At 38.5% G+C, this 11,663-nt stretch overlaps 1 long non-coding RNA gene across 1 annotated transcript; it reads left to right on the top strand.

The window, feature by feature from the left end:
* Positions 1 to 6,224: 6,224 nt before the first annotated feature.
* Positions 6,225 to 6,530, top strand: LOC120439743. The gene is made up of 2 exons (XR_005612716.1): positions 6,225 to 6,265; positions 6,349 to 6,530. It is a non-coding gene; the product is annotated as an uncharacterized LOC120439743 (long non-coding RNA).
* The last annotated feature ends 5,133 nt before the right edge of the window (positions 6,531 to 11,663 follow it).

Below are 11,663 nucleotides of genomic sequence, written 5' to 3'. Positions count from 1 at the left end.
CACTAGTAACATGGGCACTGAGGTGAAGAAGGTGAACCTGAAAGGCTTTCATTTATTAGTTAAATACATTTACAAGTAACTGAAATGGTTGGCCCTTTGCTTTCAATCCAGTGGGCGCTGAAAGCAAAGTCATGTGATCATGTCCAAGCATGGCCAGCTAGTAGGAGACCCTGAACATGAAGAGATCAGGAACAACTCAGGTTCATCTTAGAATATGATTTACCTTTCTCATCTTTCTGCCACTGTCATCCTCCTCAAGAAAAAAATGTGTACATGGATGGAAAAATTTCATTGGTCAGGTTTTCACCTTTGTACACTATATTTCGAAACCAAGTGAAGGTTAAGGATCACCCATACACAAACAGTTGAGTTTCACTCTCTGTCTATCTCTGTGCCCTTCTTTCCTCATCATTTAGATGGAGTCTGTCTGCTGCTCTGCTTCATTACGCACTCATCAATATTTCAGAGACCCTCTCACACATTCATCACAGGATGAGAACTCGTTAAGGTGGAAACTCCTCCTCTTTATCATTCTCCCTCTCCACAATACCCTCTAATTAAAGTTTTCTGCCTCCCTCTCTCTTTGTCTTTGTCGCTCTGTCTTCTGTCTCACACTTGAATGTTTTGCCTGAGTGGTAAATTAAAAGTTTGGGCATAGCATGCAGTTGTGAACACAGGAGGCACAATGTCTGTGCTTGTCTTTTCAACATGCAGAGAGTGAGTGAGCTAGCAGCAGGGCCACCTGTTGTTGGACAGCTGAACTGCAGCTTATGTTGGATTTTTCCTCCCTCCTTAGTAGCCTTCAGCTGAACCACAGGTGCATCTACTAGGAGGCTGAGGGATACCACTGGCCACCATCAAGATTTTTTCTCAATGCGTTGGCTCAATTTTTAAATATTTCACATCTGGACATCTGGGTAAATAACAAAGTACAACTGTCTACAATTTTAACAAATCTTAGCCAATTACAGTTTAAGTCAAAATATGATAGAACTCTAACTTTTTCACCTTTGGACATGAAACTGAAGTCTCTAGTCACTGGATGTCTTCTTAACAATGTAATGTAACCAGCTAGTTGGCCTTTACTCTAAGGCCATGTGTAACTACAGCCAATATTTGTAATGTTTATTGGCTTTCAGTGCAGATAAGCAACCTTGTTCAGACCTTCACTGATAGTGCTGACACACAAAAATTGGACTTATGGATGAGGAACACTTAGCTGCCCCATTCAGATCGATTATCTTCAGATTATAAGTGGTGGTGCAGTGCAGCTGCAGATCTGGAGCCAGGTTGAAATGAGCTTATTGGGATTCCAGGGAGGGTCCAATGATCCAATCCAGTGCACCAGAGTGAGGTAGCAGGCTGAAAAGTCAAGGTCAGAGGTCATAAGGTAAAGAAGTAAAAAGGTTCAGACAGTCAGAAGGCAGTGAGAGAGAAGAAGAGGGCAAAACAGTTGATGAGGCAGTTTTATACAGTTCACTATATTGTATTAACTTTTGACGGGCTTTAAAACAGGCTTATTGGAAATTAGATTTCCTGGAATTAAATGTTTAAACATAAAACCCTTAGGTTAAATTTATTTTTTGAATGTTTTCAGAATCAGAATCAGAATCAGATTACTTTATTGATCCCTAGGGGAAATTATTTTGGCTACAGTGCTCCAGTACAAACAGTAACAAAGACAGACAATACAAGTAAGAAATAGCACAATATATACAATATATACATACACATATATATGTATATACAGTGGAACCCCAACTTACGAAATTAATCCGTTCCCGAGGGTCTTTCGTAAGTTGAAAATTTTTGTAAGTCGAAGCACCCATCCCGCCTTTTGAGTGAGGCGATGCTGAACGATAGGCTATAGGCTAATTGCTAACTAGAACAACAATACGTCGTTCAAGTGGAACAGCGAAGCGCAAGTACGGAAGCCAAGGGGTTGTCACATAATTCGGAAGGCACTGTGAGCAATGTAGGCTCAGCCAATCAGAGCCAGCGGATTTTGTTACACGGGCATTTTGCCGTAACACGGGCAGAAATATTGCCGTTCAGTGGCTTCGTAACTTGAATTTTTCGTGACATGGGGTATTCGTAAGTCGGGGTTCCACTGTATATATACATAAGTCACTTATTGATAAATATCTGAATAAGAAAGAAGAGCATGTGCAAAAAGGGTGTAGCTATTGCATTATACAGTGTGTTAAGTGGATGAGTTGTACAGGGAGATGGACACTGGCAGAAATTATTTCCTGTGTCGTTCAGTGGTGCTTTTTGGTAATCTCAGTCTCTCACTGAATGTGCTCCTGTGACTGACCAGCATGTCATGGAGTGGGTGGGAGGAATTATCCAACATTGTCTTTATCTTGGACAACATTCGCCTCTCCGACACCACCTTTTGTGTGTTTATTGCATGTTATTAGATGTTGTTGTTAGATGGATTTTCTTGAGGTCCTCCCACTTCTTCCAACAATCCTAAGACATTCAATAGGGCAGGACCTGTTACCCTGGCAACCAGGAAAAATGACCCTTTTAATCATAGACTGTGTATAAAAGTATCCCCCATGAGTTTCTGGACTCCTGGTTTTAAAGCTTTTTTAAAACTTGGACCCCTGCTATATACGTTTTTTTGTTTTTTTTGTTTTTTAATTCCACAAAAAGACAAAAGTGCAATGGTAAAGTGGAAATTGCATTTAGGACAGAAAGACCTGATTATGCTGCTAACACATTTTCAGTTCTTTGCAAGCATCTGCACAGACAGCATGCTAACGCTAAGTTTAAAGCTGGGTGAATGCTGACCTCAGCTGTGTTCATCTTTCAGAAACAGAATTACTGTGTAGCTTTAAAGTATCTTGGTGCTGTTGGCTTTGTGTTCTACTAAGAGAGTGTTTGTGAAACACTAAAAGAGACATAATATTTGTGTCCTCATTAGGATAGGGATTTGTGTTAGTGAGTAGGACTGTAGCCTATAGGTTTATATTATTAAGTGGTAAAAGGACTGGTTTATAGCGTTTTTCAACTCTACCTAAGCACTCAAAGCGCTTTACTTGTTTGCTTAGCTTCCAAGATCAGTCAAGATCGGGCACACTCAGATTGGCGTGGCTCTAAGTTAATTAGACAATGAGTTTTAGGTCATTTTACAGAGTAACGTGAAAGTAATCTAATGGGAAAAGTGTTCTGTGTAATATGTGTAATAATTACTGTTTGTGAGTAATGATCCCCTCACAACAAAGGGGAAATATACCTCCAACATGCCAAACATTTGACTCACAACACACAGTTAATGTCGAAAAAATGTAATGTCTTTGGTATGCTGCTTAGAGATGGTGACACTCAGAGCTAAGCCAATGAGAACCCAAGCGATAACGATTTGGAATTGCCAAATCCTTATCAATTCCAATCCCTACGCTATTTTTTTGAAGTCAGAAATGGCCACATATGGATAAAAGGGTGGAGAGTTCATTTTATTTAACTGTATGCAATCTCAGTTCCCAAGTCACATGGGTTAATTCCACAGACAGATAATGTCTCCTAACTGGCGGTAACACAATAAAAAAAATAATAGATTTTCTCTTATTAAAAGTAAAGCACACATTTATTAGCTGGTCAGTAACACAGCAGGTAATTCCATGAAAAATCCTTGAAAAAAAAAGATCATTTCAGTGGCTGGAGTTAACTACAGCTTCTGATCAAAGCAATCAGACCCCTAATTTTAACCCTTAGGATCACCAAACAAGTGATTTCTGTAGCGGTTGACTTGTGTTTTAAACTACACTGTTCCATAAAATAGTAATGTCAAAGTATCTTACTGTATATTTTACAGTTTTGTACTGTTTTTCTAGAATATCATTAAATTTACATAAGTAGACTGTGATTTTACATGTCAAAGGTAAAATAACATAACATCACAATTTACTTGTTCTTTAAATATATTTTTTTGTACATATGCATATTTAGATTGTAAAAATACATTCAGAAATGTATCATAATTTCACAAATATTTGTCTGTTATGTGAGAGAATGATCTGTTATATTCAAATGTAATACTATGGAAAAATATATAAAATGATCAAAAAATAATGAGAATAATCAATAAATAAAGGAGTATTTGAATTATAATTTTGCTGAAAATTCCATGTCATCTAGGTCTGATTCAATAATTCAGAGGTAATAAGTGAAAATATTATTAATAGGAATAAAAACTAAAAAAACACATAAAACATTGCACGGCCACGCTGTGCTAATTATATATTTTAAAAAATAAATGTAGAGGTAGGAATTGCAATTATTATAAATCTCAAAGTATTCACAACATTTCTGAACAGAAATAGGCCTCTGCACCTGGGGTGAGGGTGTGGCCATGAAAACAATGCGACATGCCATTGGATGTTGGGACACATAATAACATGACGCTAAGCATCGGCCAATGAATGTGAACTAACAACCACAAGGTCGCGGGTATGGCTGCACTGTAGGAAAAAATCCTAATATAAAAGTATTTTACTGTGCATTTTACAGTTTTGTTCTGTTCTTCTAGAATATCATTAAAGTTACGTAAATAGACTGTGACTTCACATTTCAAATGTCAATTAACGTTAAATCACTGTAATGTAATAAAACATAATTTTCATGATTATTAAATGTATCTGTCTGTACATATGCATATTTACATTGTTAAAATACATGCACAAATGTATCATGATTTCACAAATATCTGTCCGTTATTTGAAAGATTGAACTGTTGAATTCAAATGTAATGCTATGGAAAAGTATATAACATGATTCCTATAAGCTTGTGTTACATCACATAAGTATTATTATCATTGCTATTTAGGGCGATCGTGGCTCAAGAGTTGGCAGTTCGCCTTGTAACCAGAAGGTTGCCGGTTCAAGCCCCGGCTTGGACACTCTCGGTCATTGTGTCCTTGGTCAAGACTCTTCACCTACCACCTACTGGTGAGGGGCCGATGGTGCGATATGGCAGCCTCGCCTCTGTCCCATGGCATGCAATCCATTATTATTTAAACCAACTGTTAACTGTATATTTCTGTACATTTACGTATTATGATTCATATTGCCACATTCATTGACCTTGTTTATAGATAATTTCATTGTTTGATCACGTTAAAATGTTCCTAATTCAATGTCTAAAAGCACTTGGAAAAGGCAGAATCCCATGTAAAAATAGCGCAACAAACTCTATTTTCATTACTGAAAATAACTGTATTTTTATGAGAAAGTTATTTTCTGTTATTTTATGGTAGTATTTTGGCGCCCCAGCTGCCGGAATATTACTGTTTTTTTAAGATGTTTTTTTAACAGTGTAGCTTTAAGCAATGTTGGGGTTGTTACTAGAGGAAAATAATGTATCACACATTACTCGTTAGTTTTCTTTACAAGTAATGCAGTATATTACTCAATTACAGTAATTAAGCAACATAAGCAATTTTTTACACTACTCATCACATTACTTTCTGGTTACTCTGTAAAATAACCTGAAACATGCCAGCACAGATCAATATCCTACTAAATAACCCAAATTATAGGCAAGGAGGACAAAACTAATGTGAACGCTTTGTGTAAAAATACAAAAACTTGCAAAACAAGAAGCTTCCAAATTCACACTTCCTATGCACACAGACAAACTCCATAAACATACACACTCAGAAATATTTACAAGTTTGCTTTATTTTTTTTAAGTGAGTCAACTAAACTTCTTTCCTCTCTCATTCTGTTTAATTGTTTAATTGTTTCATTATTATGGTAGTTTAATTGAGAACACAAACATATATAGAGAGAGAGTGTCATGGTCTCCGTGCCTGCCCGGCCGGCCCCACAAGGCTACATGTTCTGTTTTGGTTCTCTCTCTCTCTCTCCCTCTCTGCCTGGGCGGAGCTCACTGCGGGCTCCCGCCCTTGGCCCACACACCTGTCATCAATCACCAGTCATCACCAACCACAACCTGGGACTACGTCAAGTAGACTAGTACACTACTTTCCAGGGCGCACTGTGGAACACTTTATTATATGTTATGTGTAGGTCGTGTCTTGTTATATCCTGTATGTTACCTAAATGTTGTGCATCTGCACTTTATTGTTGTCTATGTCTACGCATGGGACAGTGTGAAACATAATTTCAATTCCTTTGTATGGCAAGTACATCTGAAGAAATTGACAAATAAAACTGACTTTGACTTTGATCACCAGGAGCACTACTTCAGGCTGGGACACAGATCCTCTCATCGCTGGATGATTGTGCTTAACACGTTAGTGACCCTCTCAGCTCTTGTGACGTTAGCTTGTGTGAGATTAGTGACTTGGAGTAACTTGCCTTTTCCCTGTGTGTTAGTTTTCCTCCCTGGACCTGTGACCTCCCCGCTGTGTGGTTGTGTGTGAGTTGGAGTAAGAGGAGGGGACGAGTGCGCAAGCGTTTTCCCCTGGATCTTCCCTGGGACCCTTCTCCTACCCGGATTTCCCCCACTGTACATATTCTGCACTTGGTGTTGTAAATAAACTCTGTGTTGGAACTGACTACCCGCTCTGCGCTTGAGTCCCTGCACCATTTGTGACAGAGATATATATATATATATATATATGAGTGTAAGCACATACAGGGTAAAGCTGAATGGAACAGACTGATTAGAAGACCAGTTCAGTACATTGAAATATTTTTCAAACTATCTTTATTTAAATCTGAGAATAGCTGACTTGAATTTCTGTGATTAAAAGCTTTTATTTTGCAGCCTTATCCTGAAATAGCATGATTTTCCCTGATAACTATACTATTACTGAAAAACCTGTGACCAAAACACTAATGGTGAGCCTTCAAAATCTTTTATTTACAGTCTATGGTCTGAAAGAAACCAAGGCACTGTTTACCATCCCAGTGGTAAAACACTGTTGAGACAACATCATGGCAATAAAAATTGTACTTATATAGCACATTTCATTACATGAAAACTCAATGTGCTTAACAAAGAAAATGAAGAAGCATTAAAAAATAAGTGTTGAGCACTTTGGGTGCTCAGTCAGAGTAGAAAAGCACCACATGAGTACCGAGGGGGGCTGTAGCTTAAGAACTAGAGCAGGTCAACTACCAATCAGAAGGCTGGTGGTTGGATCCCTGGCTGCTCCCGTGTGCATGCCAAATATCCTCGAGCAAGATACTAACCCCAAATTGCTCTCCAGTGAATCCCTTGGAGTAAATGTGTGTGAATGTTAGATAGAAAGCACTTAAACACAGAAAAAAAAGTGCTTGTGTGACGGGGTGACTGAGGCCAGTTGCTCAAGTAGAGTAAAAAAGCGCTATAGAGGAACCAGTCCGTTAACCATTTGTGTTAATTTGTGTGCTTTTTGTTTGTTTGTTTTTTTTCAGGTGAAGTGACAGGAAGACTGGTCAGATGAGATAAAACTGAGTAACTTGAATTTTAAAAAACACACATCTGGAGAAAGATTAAAGTCCCAATTCAACTGAAGAAGATGAAGAGAATTAACAGAAAGGTTGATATTTGAAGAGGTTTGTAGAGCTTCTGAATGTGCTGTAGTTGCTATCTGTTTCTTTGCCATGTTTAGTTCTCCATGAAGCAATACAAGTGTTTATCTGCTTAATATTTATGATTTATCAAACCATTCAGTGAGCCTTCACGGTATCCAGATGAGGACATTGTCAGCCTGAAAGAAGACAGACAAAGCCAATCACATTTAAGAAATCTGTGTCGATTTGCAATGGCTCTTCTCTTTAGTGAGACATGTAGACTTAAGGCCACATTGTAGGGGTCAAGGGTACTTGCCATAGAGTTGTTAAAAAAAAAAAAAAACAGTAAAAAAATTAAGCGAACATTTTGCAATTTCCCCCTAAAAACTCTTCCATCTGGGTACGTCAAAACCCAAAATTAACTTTCCCGAAATCTTGGTGGATGTTAAGAGAATAAGAATCCAGGTTGGGCTGAGTGTGAGAAATGCAACAACAATGCGAGTGAGGTAATGACACGAGTGTTTTAGCTAAATAATCATCAGATTAAATGCTTTAGTAAGCCAGCCTTTCAATATTTTCATCCTAGCAAAAAACATATTACCATCACAGTCATAAAAGTGTCAGAATCTCCATTTTAGGTTCTGAATTAAGCAACTCTCTTTAGAACTCTCATTTTCATCTGAATAGTAGCAGTCAACTCAGCAAGTTAATTGAAAAAGTAATTGCTCCATACTGATTTTGATGTTTGTTGTAAAACTGTCTTAAATATGCAGTTCATAGGTACAAGATTTAGGCTAAAGCTTCATGTCTTCTCTAGTTTTTAAACACTACTAAAGGGAAACTTTAATCAACCTGAAACAAATTCAGATTATTATCATTTTTTAGGTTATTTAAGGGCCCATGTTCAGCTAAAATATGCCATAAGAATAAAATATTAACTAGAAACAATCAGAGGACAAAGACGAGGTCCAGTTAATCTGTTACAGCTTGATAGTATCTTTAAAACAGAGTCCCTCATGAATTCTTGGAGACAAAGATGGGGGGAAAAGTCATTATTGTTGATTTTACAGTTTTTTTAAAACGAGAACTAAAAACTACTTATGTCCTTTTTTATAACTTCCACAGTAAATCAACACATTAAGCAAAAAAGGTGAAGGAGACAATTAGCAAGACATGTCATTCCATAGAGACAGACAGGAGGCTGGAAGCTAATTACTGCTAACATTACTGCTTTTTAAATGTAGCAGAAGCTGCGAGTGCTCACTAACCTTTAATGGCCTCAGCAGAAATTCAAAGTGTCCTGTTTGAGTGTGAAAGAAAGCAGAGAGAGGAGATTTTTAACAAGATGGAGAAAGATCGAGATAGATGTAATTATTGTGGCTGTTATTGCCTTTTAAAAGCACATTATGCCAAGTGTGATCAACTAAGTGTACACTTTTACTGCAGCCACTGTTGTGGTGTGTGTTTATGTGTATGAATTTTTGAGTTTTATATGATACAGTACCTGCCTGCTCCCTACTTATCCAGTCACTTTTCTAATCAGTGCCTGTCTTCTTGAGTGAAAATGTCACCCAGTAATCTGCTTGTGTTCTGTGTTGCCTCGGGCAGGAGCTCTGTAGACACATAAGCCATGGAAACAGACTAACAGTGAAAAAGTGGGAACACATTTCAAAATTCTTTTTTGATTGTGTGTCATGAACTCGCTGTGTGGAGGTCAGATGAGGACCCAAACGCAAAACTCACGGAGACAGGAACTGAACTCAAAATCACTGCTTTATTGCAGGCCTTACAACGAAACAGAACTAAACTGGGAATGCTAACAGAAGACCGAGGGAACACGGAGAGACACACAGGTTCGGGGAGGAGACATTGACGAAGCGACACTGAACTGAGAGAGACATGCACATAAATACACAGAGGGTTAACGAGGGAAGTGGGGACACACGGGGAACACAGCTGACACAGATAATCGTAACAAGACATGGCAGGAGAAACGCGACACTGACGGGAGACTGTCAAAGCAAAACAGGAAGTACAGAGGTGCAGACAGGAGGAGAGAGAGACAGGAGAGCACAGGGAAAGCACAGGCATAGCGGGCTGGGGAGACATGGAATGAAACACAAGGAAACGAGGGCTCACAGATACACAGAGAAGCACACAGGGGGTAACCAAAATAAGGGACATCTTAACAGGGCAACCTAGAAACCAAGGCATAAATAAAGAACAAAACCCAAAACACGAAAACTAAGAATGCTGGGCCAGCATGGCCCAGGACCATGACATTGTGAAGCTTCCTGATTAAATAAACTGACCTGGAAATATCTAAGGAGGTACACATTAAGAACAAAAGCTCTACTGTTTTCTTTTCTATCTCTCCATCAAACTCTGTGACACGAAAGTAAATGCAGACCATATATTCTCATTGAGGCTTGGAGTTGGACTACATCCTATGCTCATTTGTATTCTCTCAAACTTTTTTTTGTTTTGTTTTTTTTGCCTGTCCCGTTTGGATCTTTAGCCATCAGAATTGTTGTCTGAAGACCAAGAAAGATGCCAAGCGGATTTACTTTACCAAGTGGATCATCATGGCCTTGCCATATTGGTCCATTTGATTGACCTTTATTATAATTATGTATTTATTTGATTTGATTTTCGGTTGTTACAGACGGGACAGACATGACTGGGGGATAGGACAGGGAGAAAGAATGAAAGAAAGAGAGGGAGAGAAAGAAAAATAGAGGGTAGAAGAGATGGTGAGAAAGGGGGGAAGAGAGAAAAAAAGAATTAAAAAGAAAAACAAACAAAACACCTGGATCACCTGTATGGAAATAAAAAAAAAACAGAAGAGAAAACAAACATAAAAAGAGCAACATAATACATACAACACCATCACAATAAACTAGCTAACAGTAGATAACAGTAGATACTAAATATTACATGTTATATTCAAATATAATATTCAAAAGGTTTCTCCATGTAACGATCTGGTAGGGAGTGTGGGGAGCCATAGCCCCGTCCCCCAGGGGATGAAGCAGGAATGGAGGAGATCCAGGCCCCAGACATCCAGAGGCCCCAGAGTACGAGGACCCAAGGAGAACCACCAAAGGGGCAACCGTGCCACCCTCCTGGGAAGAGCTGAGGAGAGCCCCAAACGAGAGGTCACCCAGCAGCCACGGAGCAGAGGTATTCTCTCAAACTTACTTGAAACAAACTTATAAGAATAAATAATTGTGGGCATTTAAGCTTGTGTCCTCTGCTGATTTAAGCCTTGTCCTGTGTATTGTAACTTTTTTTTCAGCATTTAGTTTCCTTTTGGGCAAGGATGATTCTCCTTTTTTACTCTTTTCATCAGTTCTCCACATTTCCTCGGTTTCCCTAAGAAACAGGTGTAAATTTTGTCTGTAATGAGCCACGTAGATGTTGCATGCCTTGAGACAGCATCTTCTACATCTACATACAAATAACAGCATCAGTGCACCTGTTGTCTGTATTCTGTGAGGTCCCAAAGTTTCTGGGAAACATTTCTGTGTTCCACTGATGTGTCCAGGGTCTTTTTTAAAGAATGGTTCAAACTGATAGCTAGTTGGATGGAATCCAGAGTTGCCCAAGTCAGTTTTCCAAATGGAATAGGACTATTTCCAGCTAATGTGTTAACCTGCCAGTCATCAGGTTCACTTAATCTGCTGATCTGGAGATCTCCAGAAGTGTAACCACATTTTTCTACCATGTAGTCCACAACTACTAAAGTAGTAGCAGGTCAACAGGTCACCCAAGCGAGAGATTACAAAGGTGCATCCAGTTGCCTTCTCTTACAGCTTTTCATACTTTTTTTCATGTAGACAGACCTGTTAATGATAAAGAAAGTCATTACTATTTGTCCATGGAAATATGTCTCTTTGCTTTAGTAAGACAAGTGAAGCCAAGTATCACAAAGAGAAATCAAAGAACTCCAACTCTGCTGATCTAATGCTAATAAACTATGTTGTGATTTGTCGCTTTTGGAATTTTTTTCTCCCAAGTCATGGCATTCAGGGAACCAACAAATAAACAAATAAAAATAAGGGGGAAAAAACTACATATTAATTGATACACATCACAAACTATTTATATCACTCGGGGTTTTTTTTTTTCAGAAACAAGGATAAGAATTACGCTTAGACTTCAGCAAAAAAAGACAGAAAGACAACATA

Source organism: Oreochromis aureus, linkage group 4 (genome assembly GCF_013358895.1).
Source record: "Oreochromis aureus strain Israel breed Guangdong linkage group 4, ZZ_aureus, whole genome shotgun sequence".
In the NCBI taxonomy this organism is placed as follows: Eukaryota; Metazoa; Chordata; class Actinopteri; order Cichliformes; family Cichlidae; genus Oreochromis; species Oreochromis aureus.
Note: the sequence above shows the minus strand (reverse complement) of the source record. Positions and strands in the feature narration are given on the sequence as shown.